Below are 25,829 nucleotides of genomic sequence, written 5' to 3'. Positions count from 1 at the left end.
TGGTTTTGCAGGATCGTCTAGCATTATACATATTGGTCACTGAAAAAGGCGGAGTTTGCAAAATGCTTAAATTAATCCGTTGCTGGTCCTATATATCTGATGAGAGAGAGGAAAGATTTAGAACCTGATTTAGAAGAGTTGCAAACACCTAGTGTTTTTGAAAACTCTGAAAAGCGAGTTCTTAGAATTGGAAACTGGTTTGCAACAGCTGAAAGAGGTATTATAAAGGATGTTTTATGAAAATAATGATCACAGGATTTTTATGATATTTAAGCTTTATTCATAAGCTGTAGATTTATTTTACGCAAAAGGGAAAAATAACTAAATAAAAGATTTGAAAATTGGGATCAAATCATCTTGTAAATGGTGATTACATGAAGACATTGAAATGTTGTGGTCCGAACAGAATAAAGGCGAGACTCCACAATGATGGTGCTCTCTGAGTAGAACAAAGTGAGAGTTGCCTTCGCACTCCTATTTTATGCTCTAATATTCTGAGGCTAAACTATTTTAACAAGTATGTGTGCTGTTTGGTTTGAGGCAGCCAGCCTGATTGAATGAGCAACATCTAGTGGAATCACCACAAGTATACCAAATGCACTACTATTGTTAAGTATTTCAAATGAAAACTTTGTGAACCATGCTTAAATCAAGGTATCCATAGATCTATTCAATATTGGAAAAACACTTATTTTATATAAAATTGTCAATTCATTTTATATTTTCATGTATTTTGAATATATACAGCAAGCATTGATAAATACACTGCAAGTTCATGCAAAAATAACCAAGAGTCGAACAAATCTCATGAAACTAATTGACACTATCGCAATTAAATCAAACAGCCCAATGCATTTCGGGAAGACTCCCTTCTTCAGGGGCACTGTGAAAAAAACAATATGGAAACATTATAGTGACACTCTGTATACTGAACTCTCAGTATTAAACATTTACTAAATGCTATCATTGACACAAGTACATTTTAAGGATTTACTCAAAAAACAGTTCTAGATAAAATTGACAACTGAGAATACATAGTAAGATGCCATGATGGACTTATTAATAGGTCAAACTGAACCACAATAAGTGACCTCTGTAGAAGAGAAAAACCTGTGAAAAAAACCTCCACCAACAGACAACCTAATTGAAGAAATGTTCTATGTAGAATTTGAATTGTGCAAGCAACATTGTTACTGTGTGTGCAAGCAGAAAAAGAGTTTAAACACCAAATGCTTTCTGTGCGTACGCACTTCTAAAGATGTTGTGTCTCTTACACGGACAAAGAACGTCCTAGATAGTGTCTATAAATACGTTATGTAGGACTGGTGCGACCTGCAGAAAAACAAATGCCTCTAGTTAGGAGAATCACTCCCTTATTATTGTGATTGCTGTTGCTTTCACAAAGACATGAAGCTGTTTAGATAAGTTAGTCCTACTAGACTGATATTGTCAAGGCTATGTGTATTCATTGCCAACAATTCCAATACACGTAATAGTTGTGGATAGATCATGACTACGGTCCTTTGTTGAGTAGTTGTGAAAGTGACTCCTTCACTTTGCCGCCTGACGTGCGACTAAACAAGTTAAAAAACACATGTCACATCAAAAACGGGTAACTCGAAAAACCACCTGCCCTTGGACTCACCAAAATGCGGAGCAAAAAGCAACTTCTGTGATATGCTTATTATTTTAAGCAGTAAGATGACTCTAAAAAAAGAATATGGAAACTAGAGTGAATACTACGAACGATTTTAAAACGTGATTACTACAGTTATTCTAAATTGTGACCACAAGATCGACACTCACCAAAGTCTTATAGTACGCACGTCCATATTCAATTGTCTACTCGATCGCCACAAACCGCGCTCTGAAAAAAGGACGCAGTAAATAACTTAACTTTTTGTCTGGTAAAAACTAATGCCAAATTAACTGCCTACGAGAGCTACACTCACCGTTGGAACGCCGTATGCTTACTAATCAGCTGAGCTTGAGGAACCAAATGCACGGAAAGAACGCAAACCCGTTTAAAAACCGGCGCGGGCTTCCGATGGTTGAATAAAAAGCGAAGAAGGACTACATGTGTGCACCATATTGAAATGGTATATGTTCTGTATGGTGTGGGTGTGGGTGCTGTGCCCAGGGCGGAAGGCCACCAAGAGTCGTCCCAGGCAGAGGGGGAAGATCCTAGGATGAGCACTTCCGTTTTGTCTGAGTTGAGTTTTCCCTTTAACAAATAGAAGCTTTAGAAATTGCTAAACCATGCACAAATGTTTTTGATAGCTTGATCTTAATGTGACTTGCTTTGAATCTTTGTCCTAAATGCCGAATGTTCTAGTTTTATAAATGAATTATCTTTTTTAAGCAACATGTTCTTGTTTGCACTATGCTTGAACTTCCAATCTAGCTTATGTTCACATAATGCTGAATAGAAAATTGCATAATTTACAAATAACTTGTTCACATTAAATATGGAAATCATTGCCTAACTTGAAATCAGCGGATAAATGTATATCTTTAGTATAGTTAATTGTCACGCAGTGAAACATCGAATAAATGATAGACTCGAGTTTGCATTAGGCTTCCCTGGGAACCAAGGTTAACGCTCCCAGAAACACAACCGTTTAGTGATATCTGTTACATATTTGATGGTAGAATGTCGACTTTATGTATTTTCTATGGGAAAGGAAGAAAGAAGCCTGCTCACCATCAAAAGATGTCTTTCTATTGGACAGAAGTGATCTAACCTGCAACAATGCTATCCACCGGTGTTGTCTTTTATATTAATGAACGTTTCAAGTTGGACAGGGCTGCTGTAGACATTTTGCTGACTGTCACTTCTGTTGTCTGCCAAATTTGGAGGTGATGCTCCCAGTCTCTCAATCTTCCTATTCCTATCCTTGATGGTTGTATCCACTGCTGCATCTGTTTCCCCATATTTCCCTCTTGTGACTTTATTTGTACAGATTACTTCTGATGCTCTTCGGATATTGAGACCCGGCTGAGTTTCATGAACTGCTGTGTATGGGGAGTTTGACTACTTAATTTAGAACTGAATGCTCCTTTGATCTCACTCTTTTTTTTCGCACTGTTTAGGGGTTCTATGAACTTTTGATTGCAGACTTGTATTTAGAGTAGGGATTAATTCCTTTATGGAGCAAGCTTATTTTGCATTATTGATTCTAACCATAATTTTTCTTGATATATTTTAGTAAAATGATTTATCCGACTTAATAATAAAGACAAAAATAAGTTTGCTTAACTTATTATGAGAATAAAGATTTTTGAAACCAATCCATAACGCTCATTATTGACTGAACTTAAGAACTGAAAAATGTAAATGTTTAACATGATTTGATTTAGCTTCGATTCAAATACGGTGGCAAAGATCTGTTGCCCAGGAGAAGAATTAGGTGCGGAGTTGGAGCCCATCCTTGTAAGTCACAGGTTGAACTGATACAGAATAATATTTTTAACTCTTTCCACACTATCTCACTAAACCACTCATCACTATTGTAAAAAATATGCTGACCACTCATTTCCTTTTTTTAGGACCACAAAAAGGAAACATGAAAAAACATAAAGGCTGCACTTCCTGTCATTGTTCGGCACCAGTTGGCCAGTCCAGCACACTCTGGTGATGGCAGAAAAGTAAATAGAACAGACAAAAACATGTTAACATACTTTCTCAAGGGTATGCTGCAACCCTACAATTTGCTTGCTAGAAACGGGTATGCCTCAACCCTTAGTATTTTATCTTCACTTTGGAAGCTAGCAGAATGTCTTTCTACCTACACTAACAACAAAAGTGTAGTAAAACATACAGAAAATCTGTGCTGCTTGAAAGGAGGGGGGAGTGAATAGAGATAAAGAGATACACTATCAGTTAGGAAAGCGATCCAGTCAAGGATTCATCACTTTATGCCGGAGTCTGTTAGCTTCTTTGGGAGCAAGTGTTGAGGCATTGTGCAAAAAATACATATAGGCCTAGTAGAAGTAATGTTCCCACCCTGTTTATATCTATTGTGGTTTTCAAATTGTTCTAGAGTAGACATCTGTTTCTTAGTCTGGAGATTACATGAGTGAAGGCTGCTCCTTGTATTGATTTTTCCAGGAAAATTGGTCAATAGCTGGTAAATTCTGCTAGGTCAAGATTTTGTCTTCACGAGTCATCAAAAGGAGGATAGCTTGGGGTCTGCTGAATTTATACCTTTGCTTAGGGAGTGTTAATTGTGTTGTCATTGCAGCTATGTGTTCAATAGCAGAATATTCATCAAGGGGCATGGTGGCTATGGTTAGTGTGCCACAGTCCATAGGCTTTCACCAGTTAAAGGATTTCTGAACATTCCTTGAATGGCACAAGGGTCTGTTGTGTCAAGAATTTTGAGTAATAGTTTTGGAAGTTATGTAGAAGAAATGCTTGATTGTATGTAAACATGACTGCATTTTTTTATTAGAGAATATTAATAGTAGGCAAAAGGCCTACAAAAGCACGCTGTTTCAATGGAAATGCTTAGGAATGTGTGCGTAATCACCATTTTGTTTCAAACCTACATGTTTTCTGATAGTATTCAAATTAAGCTCACAGAAAAGGAAAAAGTTCCACATCACTGGTACATTTAGAGTAATGGCGTCTGTAAGGAAAGATTACCTTGTTACAGCTTCATTATGATATGTATGAGGAAAATGTCACATTAATATTCAAAATGTCTGCAAAGGTGCATTGTTTGCTAATTTTTGTAGCAAAGCAGCAGCTGCGCATGAGTGACAGCTCCGCACTCCATGAAACATACTTGGTGATAAAGGGGTGTATAGTACCGATGCAGAGGTGGTGTTAGACATATGCCTGATTGGTGAGGGGAGATGTTGAATGTCTGAGGTCTAACTGCTGTCCCAATGATAAGATAAAGTACTCAGGTAAACTTAAATGGCTTAATATAAGATTCGTAAACTAATAGAGCCATTCAAGTGGATGGGTAACATTGTAGACTGTAAGAGTAGGAAATACAGTAGAAGACAGGAATGTGTGATGAAATGTGATTGGGGTCCAGTCTAGCAATAATTGCAAATAGGTTTATTTGAAAGGTGTTTCTGACTCCTAACACTCCATGTCTAACAGATCATAACTCGCTAGAAGAGGAGGGAGAGTCGCCTGCCAGTTCCCCTTTTCGCCAAAAAAGAATGTATTTCCTTTTTATGCTAATGGAATCTCCTAAGTGTGACTACAATATAATTGAGGTGAACACAAGACAATCATTGGGTGATCTTTCTTTGGGCTTACAAATGTATGTTCTCGGTTGCGAAAATTTTAAACAAGTTTGTTAAGTTCCTTACTGGGTCAATTAGCATTGGTGATCCTGTTTGATTAGTGGGCTCCTTTCAGATTGTTGATGGCTGACATTAAGATCCTATTGGTTCTCTGGAGATGGATTTGTCCAGTGGGCTTCTTGGTTTCTTTTATTAATATTCAAGAGACAATAGATATTTTTCTGTTTTTGTATTTCTTTAATAAGTCATGACATCTTACTTCAACATTTTGAGTGTATAGAAGTTTTTTCTGGCGGGAACAAGCTTGTTGAAAGATTTGTAAAGCCCATAGTATAGCTACTTGTTGTTCCTGCAACCAATGCCTACTGGGGCAGGGTTAGACTTGCCTTTGGGCAATTTGTGAAACTGGTGCTTCCAGCTTGAAAACAGGCAGTACCAGTGCAATTTATGTTTGTCCCATGGCTGTGACGGGACCAAATAAGAAACAGCCCACACACTGGCCCTTTCAAGGTGGCCCATCTGGCAGTGCCAGACTACCCGAAACCCAGTCCAGCACTTTAGACACAGTGAACTAGCCGTCAGATAAAAACCCATGTCCCTACTAAATCACAGACAACAGACTAAAGTTGATAGCACAGTTAACATCTGATGTTATCAGACAATCCAACTGTTGATGCAGATAGGCTGTTAACTCCTTTTAAAGGTGCGGTTTGTGTCAGAACTAGCCACAAGGTAAAAGAATACTACAAATCCTATTCAGTACTGAAACAAAACCGTGTAAAAGACTGTCAGTAACATTTTGTTGAGTCATTCCATTTTGCATGACGTGTTAGAATACTTAATTGAACGGCACTGCAGGTATTCGTAATGGGCAGTACACCCCAAATACAACTAGTACTTGCTTCAAACCTTATTGATTTTAAACTTCTCTTTCAATTACCAAGTAGAGCATCTGTGGCACGAGAATGTCGTTGTACGAATGTTGTCTGGGTTATCTTGTCCTAAATATCATGTGCAAAACTATCATCCCATTGGACTTAATAAATTAAAATATACGCTCAATGGGACACACCCCTGCCAGATACTGCTTCTCACCTGAAATGATACTTGGCATGATTGTGGTGACTTGTGCTGGCTGAATCCTGTTGAAGTTATCCTTTATCCGCCTCCTTTAGTCCTGTCACTTGGTTTTCACTGATAGTGCGGGCTCCCTCCACCAATGCGTTGACGAAATCTGTGACTTCCTGCCATAAGGCTGCCTTCTGGGTTCCACATAGGGTGAATTACTACATGCTTCTGGCTGGAAAGATGAAGACGAAAAAAGAGAACATATGGTGTGGGCAATATTTATGTTGGCAGGAAATGGGTGTCAAGCATGCGCGATTTGGTTCAGGTGTATGTTATTTCTCCTAATTCCTTTCATACAGATGTCTCTGCCCCATTGGCAGAGGTCTCCGCCCCAGTGGCAGGGAACTCCAATAAGTTTGCGGAGCATAAAATACAGTTGTAATGTTACTTCTATAACTCTACAGTTGTAAATTACATTTTTTTCTAACTCCACCTCAGTTTCACTGGGTTGAAACATGTAAGTCTACATGCTTGAGTAACTTCACACTTGGAAATGGTGAATAGCCAAAGGTAGTAAAGTTACTCCAAAGTGTAAGCTTACATTTACAAGCCTAGATTTTCTTGTGCCTAAATATACCTTTGTGAATAGCCCCCAAAAGTATTAGAAAATGCCAAGCTGTGGATCTATAACGGCCTCTCGGCCATCACATGGCAAAAGCGTAACGAGTTCCACCCAGAAATGACTTCCTACAGAGCTAAGGGGTCAGGTGACATCCATACCGATTATTATTTCAGTTGGAAGGCGCCCTCCCAAAATGAGATACCTATCAGAAATGTCTCAATTGGTGGTCGTTGAAGATTCCCCAAGACTGAGGCAAGGTCAAAAATCCATGTTCCACTGGTATTACTGCTGCACTGAACAAACCTGGAAGATGGGTTAATGTGACACACATTAACAGAGGCTCTAAGTCGCAGCTACCACGATGAAGCAAGAGAGGCATGCACTGGTAGACATTCTGAAACAAGCTGGCATCCAGCCATGAATAAGTAATCCAACGAGCTGAAAGGACATCAGTAAACTGGTATCATCATTATAGGAAGGATTCCTGTGCAAACCCGTCAAGGTGGGATTAATTCTACCCTCAGTAGTACTAATATCACAAAGAGGGGTGAGGGGCTGGGGCCATCCTGTTTGGAAGAATTTGACTTAAAAGATTAGGTCAAATCGAGGATGTTAATGGCTTGTAGATCAAAAATCTTTTTACACAGGGTGAGAGAGATTGTTTTCATGTTGGTTCTGATTGGAGGGGAGGGAGTTTATTTTGATGGGTGCAATTCAACCATGTTGTACATATAGGTAAAACTAGAATGGGAACTGTACCCGAGACAACAGATCGCTTCATTGGGACATCGCTAGAAACCCAGCTCTGGCACCCCACACCCTAGCAACTCTATACCTACCCACCAATGAGACAGCTGAAAATACTAAATCTACATATCCAAGTCTGATTTCACTTGCCAACCAATAGATAGTACAGTCAGCACTCGGAGATCCGGGATTCTAGCGCTGTCTTCTTCAAGAAAAACATCTACTTTAAAAAGACTGGTCACAACAGAAATCGCTGTGGTTCCCGAGACTTTTCATGTTCATGTCCTTGGGTGCCAGCTAAGTAAGGAGTCATCACCAAACTCTTGTCTAGTGCTTTCAGAGGTGAAGTAGTGGGGTTGGTTGCAGAGGAGGCCAGAAGACTGCTTGCAATGAGATTCACACTGGGAGGTTGAGCTTTTACTGTAGCAACTGTCTCTGCAGGGTACCCGAAGTTAATACCGGCTAATATTCTCAAACTATTGCACTATGCTTACATAGAAATTCTAGTGGGGGACCTTAATAGTGTGATAAACTTTGCCCTGGACAGATCATGGCAAAGATCAATGAAAGCATGAAAGATGCCTTTGGAAGGGAAATGGTGGCTAGAGGATGTGGGCCTAACAGACATATGCCAATCACAGCACCCAAACCAAAAGTACCCCTCTTCCCCCTCCCACCACACCTATGCTAGGATCGATTGTTTACAAGGGACCTTCCAGAGAGCTAGAACGATTGCGCATTCATAATAGGGGTCTCTTCCATCTCCGATCATGCTCCCCTGATTGTTACAATGGACATTCCAGCCAGACATACTTAAATAACTTAGTGCCATAAAGGCCGTTATCAGAAGGACACTGAACACCATGGCAGACAGGAGAAAATCACCGAACTGGATGACCAAATCAGAACTCTAGAATTGGCATACAAGAGATCAGGAGCACAGAAAATGTTGCATCTATCTAATAATGGACAGAACAGAATATGCCTTGCCTTGTACCAGGCAGATATTTTACAAAGAAGGCAACAAAGTGAGCAGGCTATTGGCCTGCAAGCTGAGGGCTAAAATTAATAGGGCTAGGATACAGTCCATTAGGACTCGCTTGGGGTCAGTGACAACAGACAATGGGAAAATAGCCAGAGCTTTTCAGGACTTCTACAGAGTTATACTCTGTTGGCGACATCCCTGTAGCAGACACCTCTGCCTACCTCAACGCCTCTGTTCTTATTGTGAACCAAATAGAATGTTTGGAGAAACCTATCAACATAGAGGAGGTGGTTCTTTCCCATATTCTGCTAAATGTTTTGTCAGTCACTTTCCCCTTCAACTCTGACACTGGTGGAGTGATAGGCTTCATGCGAGCGCTTCCATCTCAATTATTCTGAAGGCCGGGAAGGACCCCCTGTTGTACCACCTCTATATTGGAGTGTATAGTGGAGTGGTGTGGCTCACTGGTTAGAGGCGGCAGACCAAGAAGCAGAGAACGGCCCGGGACCAGGGTTCAATTTCCGACGCGGCAGGGTCGTGGACCAGTGTCAGCGGACTCGATAATTCTCGCCTCGATGCCTACTCTAACCAGGGATCACACTCAGCAACTCTGGGCATTAGCTTGCCTCATCTCTACAACGGCCCCCCACATTTGCCGGGGATGCCTGGTTTCACCTTGGAGATACCCAGTAGGGACCATCTCACAGGGATAGCCAGGACGGGTTCCCCAGCAGTCTACAGCGCCACGACGTCTCAGGGCAGCAGTGCGCTTTACAAGACACATACATTTACATTTACATCATATCTTAACATGCAAAGTGCGCATGACTGTTTGGCCGGGCCGAGACGGCCGTCCAAACATTCATGTGCACTTAGTGTGCCCACCCCTCCTCCCGCTGCTCCAGTGTGAGAAGCCCAGGCCCGCCCCACCCACAAATCTGCCACAGCAGGAACAATTACAATGATAATAACATCACATTATTTTCATTATATTTTTCGTTTTTGCACTGCCGATAAGCAGTGAGGAGACGCCTCAGCAGAGGAGGTGCCACTGCAAATAAGGCCCCCTTACGCGCTACACTTAGCGTGAAAGGGGTGTGCAATGGGTGCTGCGGTGGGCGTTCCCGCCTCAACACCACTCTGCCTGCTATTTACAAGGGTGGCGTCAAAAGGAGGCAGCGCCAAAATTAAGACCAGGGAAAACCAGGTCTCCGCATGGTGAAAAGAGTTGAAATGGTTAATTTCTCCTAATCTTTGTTGTTTCTATGAATGCTGCATTGTGCAGGAAACCGCAAATCGCTATAGATGATTGCTCATGTGCAGGAAAGTGTCCCTTTCTGTACATAAATAATCATTTTTTTAAAATGATGATTTGCAGCTTCTATGTGTGCTGCAAAGTGCAGCCCACATAGAAGTTACAATTCGCCATTCTAGAAGGGACACCTTCCTGCACATAAACAATCATTCCCCCCCAACACAGACACCCTTGCACTATGGCTCAAGGGTGCCTGCATTGGCGCTAGGCAGCTCGATTTAGCACCAGCGCTAAGGGAAATGCAGGGGTGCGCCGCATTCTTGCAAATACGATGCAGCCCTGCGTTTTCCGAATGGCAGAGCTTGGCGTGCTCCTTTGTTTGCACCACATTCATCTTTTGTTAACTTCTCCTTCCTCTTACTCCTTCTTGTGTGTTTGGATATTTGGTTACGAGGGTGGCGTAGGAGAGGTACCTCTTCCCTCTTTATTTTGTGAGGTATAGGTTGTTTGAAAATAGTTAAGTAATTTTTATAAGTAATGCGCCTGACGTACACGTTAATATTCAGTCCATCAGTAGTGTATAACAATTTGAGTCTCTAGTAGTGATCCTCAAAGGAGTGGTGGCCCGATTTTGGATGTCTGAGTTACTAGACAATGAAAATGTACTATTTCCTGTGACATGCCTGTAGAGTAGGAGTTATGCATGAGGATTGCACCATAAAATCGAGTTATTTATTAACAAATACGTGGTAGGGAAGCATACTTGCAGTACTTTGGAAATGGTAAACAATTTGCATAAAACAAGAACTGCTGTCTACAAACTGTAGCTGATGCGCTTGGATCAGATTGCAAAAAACATAAATGGTGAAGTTTTCCATTGCAGTTGCCTCATACGCTTGATGAGTTGCATATATTTGAGTTTTGTTTTCAAATTTGAATGAATTGTCACCTTTTCTATATTCATAGGTTTTAAATAAACATCCTCACTTCTTTATATATAGACTGCACATGCACAGCGATGCTGTTCTAGTTTGGGTACCACGTGCATCAGCCATTTGGTATCTTCACACAGCAGCAGGATATTCAGAGATCATGTAGGAGTAGCTCTTTTTAAATATCCAGGACGGTGGCAAGAATACTGAGATAATGTTTTTGTCACTATGAAGCTATAAATGGATTTGTGTGTAAATATGCAGTTTAATCATCAAATTGACAATAGAACTCCGCCACCAGTGATTGAATGTGTTTAGCCGACCCTGGATAATCCTCTGTCATGGCTTGAGCGCCAACATGATTTGTCCACAAAAGCTGGAGATGGGTGGAAGGAACTGCCCTAGGCTTGCTACCCTTTTACCAAGGTGTTGGACTGTTATCATTTGGGTCAATTCATATGTGGTTTCCACAGACACGCCCTATTCTCTTTTTGTTTGAATATCCTGTCATGATGCCAGAAAGTAATGGTATTAATGTATTGCTTACAGTAATTAGCTTGGTTTCCACAAGTAAGACTTGGGGTTTGAGAAGATTTCTTCTTGGCTGGGCTTCAGCCATTTAAAATTTCGCCTTCTAAGGTCTCTGGGAGACTGCTAAAAGACACTCCAATAGAGGAGGTGTTAGAAATTGAGGTCTCTCGTTGCCAATGGTTTGCACCTTTGTCCGAGTAGGGGCCCTTCTTACTTGTCAGGGTAAGGGGGATACTCTTCTAAAATAACCCCCGCTCACCCCACTTGGTAGCTTGGCACGAGCAGATGGGCTTATCTCAGAGGCATTGTTTAAAGCATTTGTGCACACATACAGTAATACAGTGAACACACTACAAATGGACACCACTCCATTTTTGAAAAATAAGTAATCTTTATCTAAACCAAACAAGACCTAAACGACAAAAATCCAACATACAATAATCAAAATATGACTTTTAGTAGGTAAAACAGTTCTGTCCAAAGCAAATGATAGATGCAACACAAGGTACCTTGGATACACAAAAAAATCATAAACAAAAATTGCTGCAAGCTAGGTGATGCATCGGTTCCTTACTCCATGGGAAATGATGTGTCGGTTCCTTACTCCATGGGAGGTCATGCGTCGGTTTCTTACTGCAGCCCCAGCATTGTTGTAGAATTGGCGCTCCAGTATGATGCGTGGGGATTCGGGAAAGCGTTGGTTCTCGATGCGGTGGCAACGGCCCAACGTTGATCTATCCAGCTGCAGTCCCATGATGCGTTGGTTCTTTCAGGCGCACAGCAGGGCCGGCGCTGAAATCGGTGCAGTATTCTTGGACTTCGGAGATTGGCACACGAGATTCGGCGTGCAGCGATTTCTCCAGCTGCGGCAGGCGCTACGTCAGTTTCTTCAGCGGCACGTTGGCGATGCGTTAGAAATGGGTGCGGATGCATCACTCTTCTTTAGTTGCTTCTCTTTTCCCAGCTCCCAGCAGCAGGAACAACCTCAAGAGGACCAAAACAGGTACAGACACCTATTGGCAAGTCAGAACGCCCAGCAGGCAAGTTCAGGAGAGCTGGTGGTGAAGTATTTGTGCCCCTGACACTTCTCAATAGGAGGCAAGCTCTACTTGATGCCCTTGGAGATCATCTTCAAGCAAGATACACCCCTCAAAGTCTTTATCCTCTCCTTGGCAGAAACATCCACTGTAGGACAACCGCAGGTATCTCACAGCAAATGGGCAATTCTTCTCCTTTCAGCTTCCCCAGCTGTTCTCCTTGCCAGAGGTTCCTCTTGAGTCCAGAAGTATTTTAAAGTTCTGGGCCCCAATATTTATATTCAATTTCTCTTTGTTATTTAGAGTGTCTCTGTGCTCAGTCATCAGCCCCTGTCACTCCAAAGCCAGACAGTCAATCCACAACCCAGTAAGAGCACACAGGATGGCAAAGCAAGAAAATACCCACTTCCTAAAAGTGGTATTTTCAAACACATAATATAAAAATCATCGTTACTAAAGGTGTATTTTTAGATTATGAGTTCAAGCATACTATCTTGTCCCAATTGGAAGTTATACTTATAAGATATTATAAATAAACTCCCATTCTATCCTATGGAACAGATAGCCCTTCAGAAGTGAAAAACAAAATATACTGTATTTCAATAACAGAGCATGTAACACACATTAGTACATGTCCTTCCTTTCATATACATTGCACCCTGCCCACAGGTGTATCTTGGGTAGGATGCAGGGGTGACTCGCATTTAATAAAAGGGATGGTTAGAGCTGGCAAGTAGGGGCACTTTCCATGTTGACATGGCAGTAGAGACTGCGCATACAGACTGGTCTGAGAACCCTTTGAAAAGCTGCTTGTGTAGGTAGCACAATCAGTGCTGCAGGCCCACTAGCAGCCTTTGATTTACAGGCCCAGGGTGCTCACATTGCACTGTACTAAGGGGTTACTAGTAAATCAAACAGGCAAATCATGCAAATACCAATCCATAATAACAATGTACACAGGGAGTATATGCACTTTAGCACTAATTAGCAGTGGTAAAGTTCCCAGAGCTATAACACCAACAAAAACAGTGTCAGGAATCACAGCAAATATTGTTACAAGATTCCCAATCGTGTCCGCGTGGTGAGCCGAGAGAGAAAGAAGAACTGTATTGGGGTTCATAGTTACAAGAAGCCACCCAAGGAGTAACCTTAGAAGGCCTTGGTGAGACTGGGAGTCCTCAAGGTGACCACATTCAATGATAGCCAGGTTAGCGGTATATTTGTTCTTGCCAACCGGCACTCAAGAGCAGGGAACAGAGTGAAGCGCATGCATAACAGCTGAAGCCGCGCAGTTCACTGAGGATTTCAGTCCGAGTAGTATCTCTATTTAGATTCTCCCCAGTAGCCGTATAGAATAGCATTCAGGGGTAGTTTTCGTTGCGCATGCTCCGTGGAAAGTTAGGAATAGCGCCTGGCCGTCGGTCGGTAATCCTTTAGCAGTTTTTTGTGGAATTTCTCTGAGGAATATTTTGGTGAGAATTCTCCAGTCAGTGTCAGAGGAAAAGCAAATAACTTCAAGGTATCTCTCCTAACTACTTTCCAGCCTTCACAAGCGAACATCCTTGACAGCCAACATCTGTGTGGTTACCCAAGTACCCAAAGAAAGAAAAAATAACAAGCAGTTGTAGGAGAGTAGTATCTACTTACTATGGTTACCCCCACTTTTTGCTGGTGTTTCACTATTTTTCTACTTTATTCTGGCTGTGGCCCTGCTATTCAGGACCCCAGCCTAGCTGCTTCCTCTCTAAAATGGTTGCATGTACTTAAGGTACACTCCAGATAGGTTACAGGGTTACCCTTGTGAGTCCCTAGTATATGGTACCTTAGGTACTAAGGGCATAGGTACCCCAGAGGCCTACCAGGGGCTGAAGCATGTATTATGCCACTCCTGGGAAGCCTTCCAAAATGGCACCACAGGAGTGCTACTGCAGCCTGGGTAAGGTGGTGCATGCACCCCTTACTAACATATTGGTAGCCTATATCTACCTTTAATCACTGACACAAATAAACCTATCAGTCACTCCTATGGCAGGCCTTATCAATCCTGAAGGCAGAGTGCTTGTTTTTGTGTGAGAGGGTGCCCATGCATGAGCAGGACCCCTCTGCAGCTTTCGGAATCTATTCTCTGAGGATGGTCTGTGATGCAGCCAGACCATATACTCTTAAGTGCATTATAACCTTGCTGTAAATGCATACTTTGGAATGGCTGCATGGAAACATGTTGTGTTTGGTGTCAACAACTCTTGAATCCTACCCCCGCCAGTTCTGGCAGCCGGGGGTAGAATTCCAACCTTCTAGAGGAAGAGATATGTACACACTGACCTAACCGGTAATAGTCTAAAAGAACCCTAGCATCACAAAATGGATGCTACAGACACGGGTATGACATCCTGCTGCTGGACGAAACTCCGGCAGGAGAGGCCTGGACAATAAGTTTCCTGTCAGAGGGAGGTGTAACCACCTTCCAGACAGGCTTTAGTGTACTAGGGCTGGGTGGGTGCATTCAGTGAATGCTTTTCAGACAGTGCTGGGGGCACACTTGGTGTCCCTGTGCATACCCCAGTTCAAACGGGTTGCAGGGCCACTCAGCCCCTGCTCTGGCATGAAACTGGACAAAGGAAATTGGTGTAACCACCCCTCTTCCCTGACCCTCCCATAGGTGGGTCCCCAGAGTATGCCCAACCCCCTTTCTTAGTATAAGTATGGGACCCCAGTCCTTAGGACTTCAGATTACACCTCGACGAAACTCTGCAACATATATCCTGAAACTTCGAGATTCTACACGATTAGAAGACAGAAGAATCTCCCTTTGGGTCAAGGGGTGACTCCCCTGTTCAAACAGGCACCAAAGAAGCATCTTGCCAGTCTGCATTTCCGAAGATCGCGCCGGACTCTGAAGTATTTTCAACTCAGGATACGGACTTCCAGACTTCTCAGAGGCCGACACGAGATCCCAGCAAAGCTGAGACCCACAGCCCTCACGAGTGACATGGAACCGGAACTCCTGGACACCGTGCACATTTGCAAGTGCATTGACTTCCTGAGCTTTCCCGAAGTTGTGCATTGGGCTAATTGTAGTCCAAGCCCCGAGTACCATCTGCACCGCAGATAGTGGACCTACACTCCATGAGTGTTCCGTGAGCCACCTTCTAGCATTTCCACTTGAGGCCCCTTTAGTGATCCTTGGTCCATCAACTGGTGGGTCAAATGGTTGCTCCAGATGTGCCGTGACTCCCCACTGAGTGGTGAGTCCCTCAGACCATGCTGTCTGCACCGAAGCCAATCTCTGCTTTGTGTATGGGTTGCTGTTGCCAAGGCTTGTTGGGTCCAATCCAGAGACCGACACTGCAGCACTCCACATCCTTCGTGGGACAGCTCGAATCCAGAACCTGGTCGTCGTCGAGGCCTCCTGGTCCTCGTGTCTGAAGAGTCAAGCTTCACCTTCACCTGACATCACCTGACATCGGTGGGCATCCGTTCATCCCCTTCCTGGTCACTGGCTAGTGACCCAGACTCTGTCCCCTCTGCTTTCAGGTTCTTCTCATCCTTGATCCAGGCTTGGATCCCTCCGGACACTTTCGACTTGGTCGCCAGCAGCACTTTGCAGCAGATTGCCATTAAAATTGACGACTAAACCCGACACCAAAAGACACCTATGCACCCGGCTTCCCTGAGTGAGGTAACTCGAGTGCTCCCATGGGTATTGACTCTAGATCTGCCTAGTTCTAAAGGGGTTTGCTCCAAGCCCTCTTCTAAGAGTACTTTATCTTTAAAATTCCAACCACGACTTTCCCCATAGAAGGTAATGGTGATTTGTGGCTGTGTTTAGACACTGCACGCATATCCCGTGGGTCCCCTGTGTCACTACCTTGGGTGGTTTCTGGTGGCCCCAGCAGTTCTAAAGGCTCTAGGCCTTGTATCTATGTTTGTCGTGGTTCTCATACCACTTTCTTAATATATGGTTTGATACGCCCCTATGGCTCAACGTATATTGTGCTAATTTACTGTGTGCTAAATAAGTTTACTGAATGTATTTTTGCCTCTAGCCTCATAAAGAGACTAGAGGGATGGGTTTAGAATAAATACATATATTATATATATATATATATATATATATATATATATATATATATATATATATATATATATATATATACCTGGTGTGGTTCTCCTTTCATTTGGTCATTCATGAGATTATAGACTGGTAAAACAAGCTGCTTTACATTCCTTCAAGACTTAGCCTGACGGCTGCTCTCCACAGCTACCACTAGGATAGCTTTCTATATAGGTTGTCTTTAAACCTACCATTAATAAGAGTCATTTAGACTGGTGCAAGGTGCCCACTAGAATAGTGGACAACATATGCCAGGCCAACTTCACATTGGTGTGCAGCTTGTGGGATTCCAGCTTGCCATTGTTTTACCACATAATCTCAAGTGATCGATCATTTGAAAACCACTAAAGGTACCAGAGGCCCATATAATACAAGCTTAAATACAGTAAGTTCTACTGAACTTAGTGTTGTGTGTTAAGGGCTTAAGCACACCCTTTCTACAACTCAAGAGAGTTTAGTAGGTAAACAACTAGAGTAGGTAGTACATACACCACAGCTCACTAGTTATGTCTTTGGGGCCATGAACCAGTGGGTCCCTGCCAGATGTCAGCATGTTACAGGCATCCAAATATGACACAGTCCCTTTTTTAGAATTAAGGGCTCTGTGTACTATGAGGAAACTGAACACAGACAAGAATGCCACCACCCAACACCTCAGAAGTGTTACTGCTGGATGACCATAGAAAGGCTACAGAGCCTGAAAGGGTAGGCAGTGGGGTGGGAACAGCAGAGGAAGAAGGGTCCAGTAATCTAACCCACCAGGACTCAGACTCGGATGTTGACCAGGAAGGTGACAATGACCTAGACCTGGACAATTCAGCTCCAACTAGAGATGAAGAAGGCCAAAGTGGCCCTCTCTTTGTCCCACCAGGAAGAGTGGAAGGTGTGCCTAGAAGGCCAAGATCTCCTTCACAGTTATCTAACCATTCTGATGAATCAGTAGGTACCTCTGTCTCTTCTCATAGGAGGGACACCTCCTAGGAGAAGAGAGAGAAAGAGCTGAAGCTTGAAGAAGCTCAACTGAGCATGAGGAGACAGAAAGTAGCCTTAGAAAGGGAGTCCCTCGAGCTTGAAAAAACTAGAAAAAGATGGGACTAGAATCCCAGGGTGGCAGCAACTTCCCTAGTCGTAGGGAAAGGTCTTATGACCATAGAAACTTAAACAAGACTGCCCCTATCAGAATGGGGGTGACATCCACAAATGGATAACTGCCCTGGAAATGGCCTGCGAAGTACAGAAGGTCCCCCAGGAGCAATGGGCAGCAATCTTGTGGCTCTCCTTTGCAGACAAAGGTAGAGACAAGCTTCGAACTGTAAGAGAAGAGACTGCTGATGATTACAAAGTCCTGAAGAGTGCTCCGATTGGTGGGTTTGGCCTAACCACTGAGCAGTATAGGATACAGTTCAGAGATACCCAAAAGACTCAGACTTAGGACTGGGTTGACTTTGTAGATTGTGCTACTAAGGCTCTGGAGGGCAGGTTTCTGGACAGTAAATTGTGTGATTATACAGGATTATACAACTTGATTATGAGGGAGGAGATCCTTAATAACTGTCAGAATCAGCTGTTGCATCAGCACCTGCTAGACTCAGATCTGACCACTCCCAAAGAATTGGGAAAGAAGGCAGACAAATGTGCCAGAACCAGGGTGAAGCAGAAGGTACAGAACCAAGGTGGTAACCAGAAGAAGCAAGATCCTAATAAGGGTGGGGAGAAGGGTATAGACCAAAAGTCTTCACAAGGCCCCCAAAAATCTTCTAATGGTGGGGATTCCCAATCTTCCAAAAAGAAAGGCCAAAAGAAAACATGGTGTAAAGTCTGTATACAGAACAGCCATTGGACTAGTGATTGCACTAGAAATAAAGATTAAACTCCAGCCACCATTACCCCTAAGGCAACTGTTCCCCCTACAGCTCCAGGTGATGGTACTCAGCAGAAGGGTGTAGTAGGTTTAACCCTGGGTACTGAGATGGGCTCTGGCCTAGTCAGAGTACCAACTTGGGCTGTTCAGATCTGTGAAGGAAGCATGGATATGTCCTCCTGTGTGAGTCGCAGTAACATGGGCAAATACAGATAGCAGACTTTGATAAATGGAAAAGAGGCTATGGCCTACAGGGACACAGGGGCAAGTGGCACGATAGTGACACAAGACCTTGTGCACCCTGGAAAGATCATACTTGGTGAACTTTACCAAGTGACCAATGCTAGCAATGTCTGGACCAACCATGCCCTGGCAGTTGTTAATTTCTCCTGGGGAGGGGAAACTGGCCTCCAGAAAGTTGTGGTAAGTGCAGACCTCCCTGTAGAATGCTTGCTTGGTTGATTTAGACTTCAGCCTGGTCTGAAGTCGAGTTAAGGACCCATGCAAAAATGTTAGGAATCTCTGCACATGTGTTTGGTTTGACTAGGTCACTGGCCAAAATGTCTAAACTGAACAGGCCCTGGATTCTGGAATAATGGACCAGGTGCCTTCTCCGAAAAGGAGCAGTAGGGTTAAGGCAGTGCCTTCCCCCTGACTCAGAGTGAAGATCAGTCTCTTGAGTGAGATGATTGTGCTCCTGAAGAAGGAACTGTCCCAGATGAGCTTGAGCCTGATCAAGTTGAGTTCTTGGAGACAGGGGGCCCTTCCAGGGCAGATCTGAGTCAGGAGCCGCTTAGCTGCCCTTGTCTTGAACCCCTCAGACAGCACGCTGCTGCTGGGAATGCTAGTGGCACTCATAAGATTTATTGGGATGATGGACTCCTGTATTCAGAGAGTAGAGATCCCAAGCCTGGTGCAGCCAGGAGGTTGGTTATACTTTTGAAATTCAGGGGCTTCCTATTGACACTAGCCTGTGATATTCCTTTAGCAGGACACTGTTGCAAGGATCCTGCGCATACACAGAACTGTGCACAGAGACCAAGGACATCAGTGAATTGTGGTGTACCAGAAACTCACCTCAGTACCTAGAAAAGCCCTGACCAGCTAGCATCAGTGTCCCATTAGCTCTTAGTCCTATAGTAAAGTAACCAATGATTAGACAACCTAGAACATGCAACTTAGGACCATCTCAGGAATGGTGGGAAGTGAGATCACTCTTTTGTTATACTCTCATACCAGTCCACAACAGGAGTAAATAGGAGACACAGTAAGGTTAAAATGTTTATTTTAACGACGTGATCTCGTATGCAGTATCTTAGCCAATATAAGCAAACATATGATTAAAAATAATATGGTCAACATGGTTACAACTCCATAAAATACAAAAGGAGAAATCATATTACAATGATGGTGCAAACAGATCATATAGCGCCTAGTTTTAACACCCTCCCTAAATAGGAACTATGTATTATAAACTAAAGAAGGTCTCTTGGGCTTGGTTTGGGGGACCCCATTACCTTTCCGCAGAGTAATTTACATCTTGATCAGCTTAGCTCTCTGCATCCCTGGAACGGAAATCTTCCAAGTGTCTGAAACATGGCATATGTACAATGATAAAGGCGCCAGTATCTTACTTGGCTCACAGCTGCCAAAATGTGTCTAGAATGTGTTTAACTGACATGCCGAAAAACAGCAAACATGTTTTGATAACCTTGACGGTTCAGCACTCACTGTTCAGACTAGGGGAACGATGTAAGTCTATAGATGTCTAAAAACAAACCTTTTCTCATGTGTAGACCTTCGTGAAGGCTAACGTACAAAAATAGCTATGCAGTGTTGTGTTCAAAATCAGTAAAAGGTAAAATGGCGTTTAAACTTCTAATAAGCCATGCTAACATAACATGCACGCGAAAGTAGTCCCTAAACCATACTACACCCTCCCTTGTTCGGGGAACGCACAATAAAAGAGGCAAGCTTCATAGAATGCAGAGTTCAAGTTCGAATGAGACAGAACCAAGTTCAGGAATTTTGCCAAACTTGAGAATTGGGAGTAAAAATACAAATCAAAAAGTAACCAAGTCAGTGAAACCAATCACAGGTGGCCATGGTGTGAAAAAAGACCAACAAAAATGGAGAATAACATTAAGGCATTAGAGAAAAAAAATATTCACAAGTGCAGTTCGTGTTTATGAAGCAGAAAAAAAATTCACACTTCAATCAAAAAGGCGTATAAGCACCATAAGTTGAAACTGCCTCCAATAGGAAGTCGTTATCATCATCCATAAACATTTCAGCCATCCAATTAAGTAATGGGAATGAACATACATATTCTTTGATTGCCGGAGCCTCTAGCACCATCAGAGGACAAGATAACTGCGTGCCAGCAAAAGTCATTGGCCAAATGTTTCAATTGCTTAGAACCACATAAGCTACTGCGCAGGCCATAATCCCAAAACGAGAACAATCTATTTCATGAGCAACTAATGGACTCATTAGTAGATTAAAATCCAGGTCAGGAGACACTGTGTTGCAGAGACACACATCCAGGGGCCATTCATATCCACAATCCAGGCAATGGAATACATGCTGCACGCAAGTGAAGAATGAAAACTGGAAAGATAAAACATATGCCACACTCAGAGTCGCCAGAGGCAGCAATCCATAGTATTCTAGCATCGGTTACGAAGCTGGAGCAGCCGGGGCAAATTGTCGTGGGACACAGACTGTGCATCCATTTTGGAGTAAACAAATTAACAGCAGTGTGCCCGCTCCTAAAGCAAGAAGTAACAGGAAACCACCGAAAACACTCGAAAAAATCGAATGAAAAAATGCAGGGATCACATCAAATATAGTTTGTAATGAGGTCACAAGGCCAGAACTTACTCATTTAAAAAAGTGTGCCAGGCCCGTGGTCGACGAGGCATTAAAGATTGTGTGAATCAAAGCACCGAAATGCAGGGGCAGGTCTGTGTTTAACAAGGCATTTACCTCAGTACGAGTATTTGCAAGGTGAAAGACGAATATCTCACGCGCAGATGTAAGGGGGACTTCCTTTTGGGACAAAAGAGCTCTTATTTGACTCATCTTGTGAACTCTGCTTTCAAGGTCTGGATAGAAGGCCAGATGGAAACATCGAGCCTCCCATGTGGAGGAGGAAATAAGACATTCTTACAGCAAACTACACGCTGGGAAACAGTACCGATATAAGGAATACCAGCAAGCATACCACAGTAATCTTCATTATTTAATAACAAATAACTACAGTTTGCAAGAAATGTGAAAGTCAGTGTTATAGCTGGGGCTGGAGTGCTTTTTAAAACACAGGCACGGTTTGGCGCAAGTACATTACAAGAACCGTGCAATTGCAGATTTCTACAGATTAAAGAGTGATATGGTGTGGTTGTGCAATCATTACCTTCCTTTCCTTCCCTCAAACACCTGTATGTGAACAGGAGATTCCAAACTTCATGAAGGTAAGCACTACCTAAAGGTTCAAATCTGCCTATTGCATAGTGTTTCATGCAGGACTCAAATTTGAAAAGGGGAAAAGGTAGAGTTATTAACCTATGGATGAGCCAAACTGCCGAATTCGATTCGGCCTCTGAAAAAGGTAATGGGTCCAATTTTTCAATATGCAACAGTGAAAACGAGGCATCCTTCATCGACATAAATTGTTGTTTAACAGTCAAATTAAAAGGCAGGAATGACAAACTCGTGTTCATGTAATCCCATGGCACTTTGTCATTTTTCAACGTTTGAAGAGTCCATGCAAACTGCATAACAGAACGCAATTGATTCTGCCCATGATACAATACTGCAACATCTTCTTGCACAATATCAACCACAGATGATATAATATTATCTAATGTGTAAATTCAGGAAGAAAGGGTGTTAATGCTATTATCTACAACCGCAAGCACTTTTTCTAAATAGGCCTGATCTATAGCTCTAAGCCTTGAAGCAGCTTCAATTTGGGACAGTTTCCAAACCTCGTTGTAAGCAGCATATATCCATCTTTTCGATATGCCTGCTGCAGGACCTTTAACATAATCATTTAAGTCAACGGTGTCAGTGAGTTTGGTTAAATGTAGCTTAACAGATGCCAAGGATGAATGTCTGATCCAACTCTGGCATAATTTGCCTACAGAATAGGTGGTCACTGAATGCGGAATCTGAAAACGGGGATCCACTCTAACGTCTGTATGGCCAGGGGTCAGACCCAGAAAACGGTGCTGGCAGGAGTCTGCACTTTTTTGCCATAGCAACCAGCCTTCGGGATTAATGCTGGAAACATTAAAAGAGGATTTTCTCAATAGAGCTTGTAATTCACTTAGGGAAGTACTGGTGTAATTATTCAAATGGGGAAGTTCACCCAATCAGGAAATAAAGGAGCATTTAATTTTTTAGAAGTAGCCAACCCAAAGCAGGTGGTTTGTGAAATAGTGGCATTTAGAAACAACATATGGTTTGGGATGAGACATGCACGATGCAAAGCCTCAGTGCCTTGCACTTGCCAACTTTTAGAACACCAAACAGATTTAAGATCAATGGTATCTTTCCAAAGTTCATAGCCCCCAACAGCCAACTGGTCAATAAAGGACTTCAAATACAGTAATTTTGTGTGGGTAAGCCTAACCTTTGAAGAGGGCTTCTCAGTCATCTTAAAATAAAATGCATTAGGGTTTGATTGATAAAAATCAGTAAAATAAGAAAACTTTTTCAAAAGCGTTTTTGAGCTGCCTTCTACAGGTGTGGGACAATGTTCCCACTGTGTGTAGTTAACAACATTTCTAAATGAATTTGTCTTATGCAGAAAATAATTGCCAAAATGCTGGTAACAGTACAAATCACCATAGTTCGCGATTCTAAATATAAACCTTCCGCATCGAAAGCAGCATAGTATTTCAAATCCGAAAATAAAGCCTCTACAGCCTGGACGTCCCAATCATCAGAACAAATATTTTGTTTAACCACATCCCCCATAGAAACACGGAGTACATTGGGATCATTAATAACCTCTGTGGGCCCAGGTATCTGGAATCTTTACAGCATCCCATACAATCCCATCTAAAATGGGCCAAGCTATTCACAAAAGTCTGTTCCCTCTTCATGATGTGAGAAGAGGAGTGGTGAGCCAAAGTTCCATCAATCAGTCTAATGGAAGTTCTTTCTTGAACGTAGTGTCCATTTATAAAATGAAAAAAATACACCACAAACCCGATAGACATGAATAAATTAAATGCAAATGGTACTAGCCAAATGAAAGTCCAAGGGGGAATCAAAAAATGTTTTTTAATCCAGGTAGCAAAAATCGAAACTTTTGAAGGGGACTTAGATGTGGATGAGCCAGTGTCAAATGAAAAACGTGATTGAGTAGCCACATGGGTCTCCAAAATTAGGCATAGACAAGTCAGTGGGGTAAGTATATTCAGTGTCATTAAGAGGATCACCAGCAGGTAGATTCAATAAAGGATTCGTAAGTGGAGTCATTTCAATGACAACATCAGGCCCGATGGCAGGATCCGGGGCCAAAACAGAGTGTCGCACCATTGCTGGACACTATAAAGAATCAGTCACCCTATGTGGTTTGACATTGTCAATGGAGATGTACCTGTTCCCCTTTCGCCCAGGAAGAGGAGGTAAAATGACTGTTCTTCTACCCTGCACGCCAAGCACGGCAACTGGAGCTCGATAGGAAGGACTGAATTCTTTCTTGTTGTCGATCTTCTCTCGGACCAGTACTCCAACTTGGGGTAGCCAGCCGACTACCGGAATCTGCAACGCAGCATCAAATGTGGAGGGCAAGTGTTCCTTTGCAAGACTGTCTCTGGTCTTTTGTAGGTTCTGCAAAACATTAGAATGTTCATCTATGTCAAAGGATGTGGCCTCCGCCGCCCCCATGTCTAGACCATCAAGGTCCGTTACAAACATTTTGATGCCAAAGAGCATTTCTTATGGGGTTCGCCCACCCAGAGACCTTCTAGTGAGATTATTTAGTGCACGTTGAACGCTAATGAGGTAGGTTAGCCTGTCTCTGCCAGCACCGAATACCTTCACTGTCAAGGATTGCTTTAAGTCACTCTTCATCTGCTTCACAACACTATTACCCTCAGGCCGGTATGGAGACGGAAATTTGACCTGGAGCCCCAATGAAGCCATGGCATCCTTGTACGCATTAGCGGCGAACGCTGGACCTTGGTCTGAATAGAAGTTGCCACACGCAAAAATTCCCACAAAGACACACAAATGCCATACGGCAGTTCTAGAATCCGAACTCCTTTGAGGCCACACCCAGACAAACCGCGTGCAAGAGTCAACTGCTACTAAGATTTACTTATACACAGTATCAGATGAGAAAGGACTGCAGTGGTCTAAATAAACACACGCAAGTGGTTTATTAGATATGTACAACTGAGTTTGGGGCGGGCATGCAGCAGAAGAAGGTTTAATTTGCTGACAAATGCCACATTGAAAGACATATCTACATGTTTGTTTTTACAAACCCCACCACCAATGTCCACCAATGTCGTTGCTGGAGAAGAGATACAGTAGCTGACACGCCGGCATGCGATGAAGCCATCCCAGCGTGGGCTGCTATAATCAAAGTCTGTCTGCGGTCCGCGTTGGGAATCAACCTGTCACCAACGTCGTTAATTCTCACATAAGGAACTTTATCAGGACTTAAATGATAAGAGTATTTAGAAGGGAAGCCTCTAGGGTAATTACCTCCCTTCTTTGTAGAGGCAATAGCTATGAATATGTCATCATCAATCTTACTTTTGGAACGTGTAACCGCTGCCACTGCATATGTTGCAACTGCTGTCTTCGCAGCCACGTCCGCGAGACAGTTGCCAACAGCCTGAACTCCGACACGCTGGTGACCCAGAGTATGAATTACAAAGACAAGTGGGAGCCGTTCTTTAAGCTCAGCCACTCGAACCCAGATCATTTTATGTTTTATTGTGCGCCCCTTGTAGTCACGATAATCATTTTGAGTCCAAAAGGGTAGATTGTCATTGTATGACTGAGCACAGTAGTAAGAGTCACTCACAATAAGAGTAGTCACACTGGGGTTGGCGTACTCTAATGCAAGCATCAGAGCACGGAGCTCTGCCAATTGGGCGGTACAGTCCCCTAATGTCTGTGTATGCATGACATCGGATTGGAATTCACCATCCATCATAGTACCAACCACAATTGCGCAGGCCGAAGAATATGCGTGCTTTGAATCCGTAGACGCTTGCACACTTCCGTCAGTGTAAATGATACCATGGAAATCCTCAAGTGGGCTCATAGTCAAAGGAGCAGGATGAACAAATTCATAATGCCAGAACTCCTGAGTCTGCAAAGAGGAATAAAAAATGATTGTGACATCCGGGGATGTCAAGGAAGTGGCCCATTGTATCCACCGA

Source organism: Lissotriton vulgaris, chromosome 8 (genome assembly GCF_964263255.1).
Source record: "Lissotriton vulgaris chromosome 8, aLisVul1.2, whole genome shotgun sequence".
Lineage (NCBI taxonomy): Eukaryota > Metazoa > Chordata > Amphibia > Caudata > Salamandridae > Lissotriton > Lissotriton vulgaris.
The sequence above is the reverse complement of the archived record's forward strand: the minus strand, read 5'-3'. Positions refer to the sequence as shown.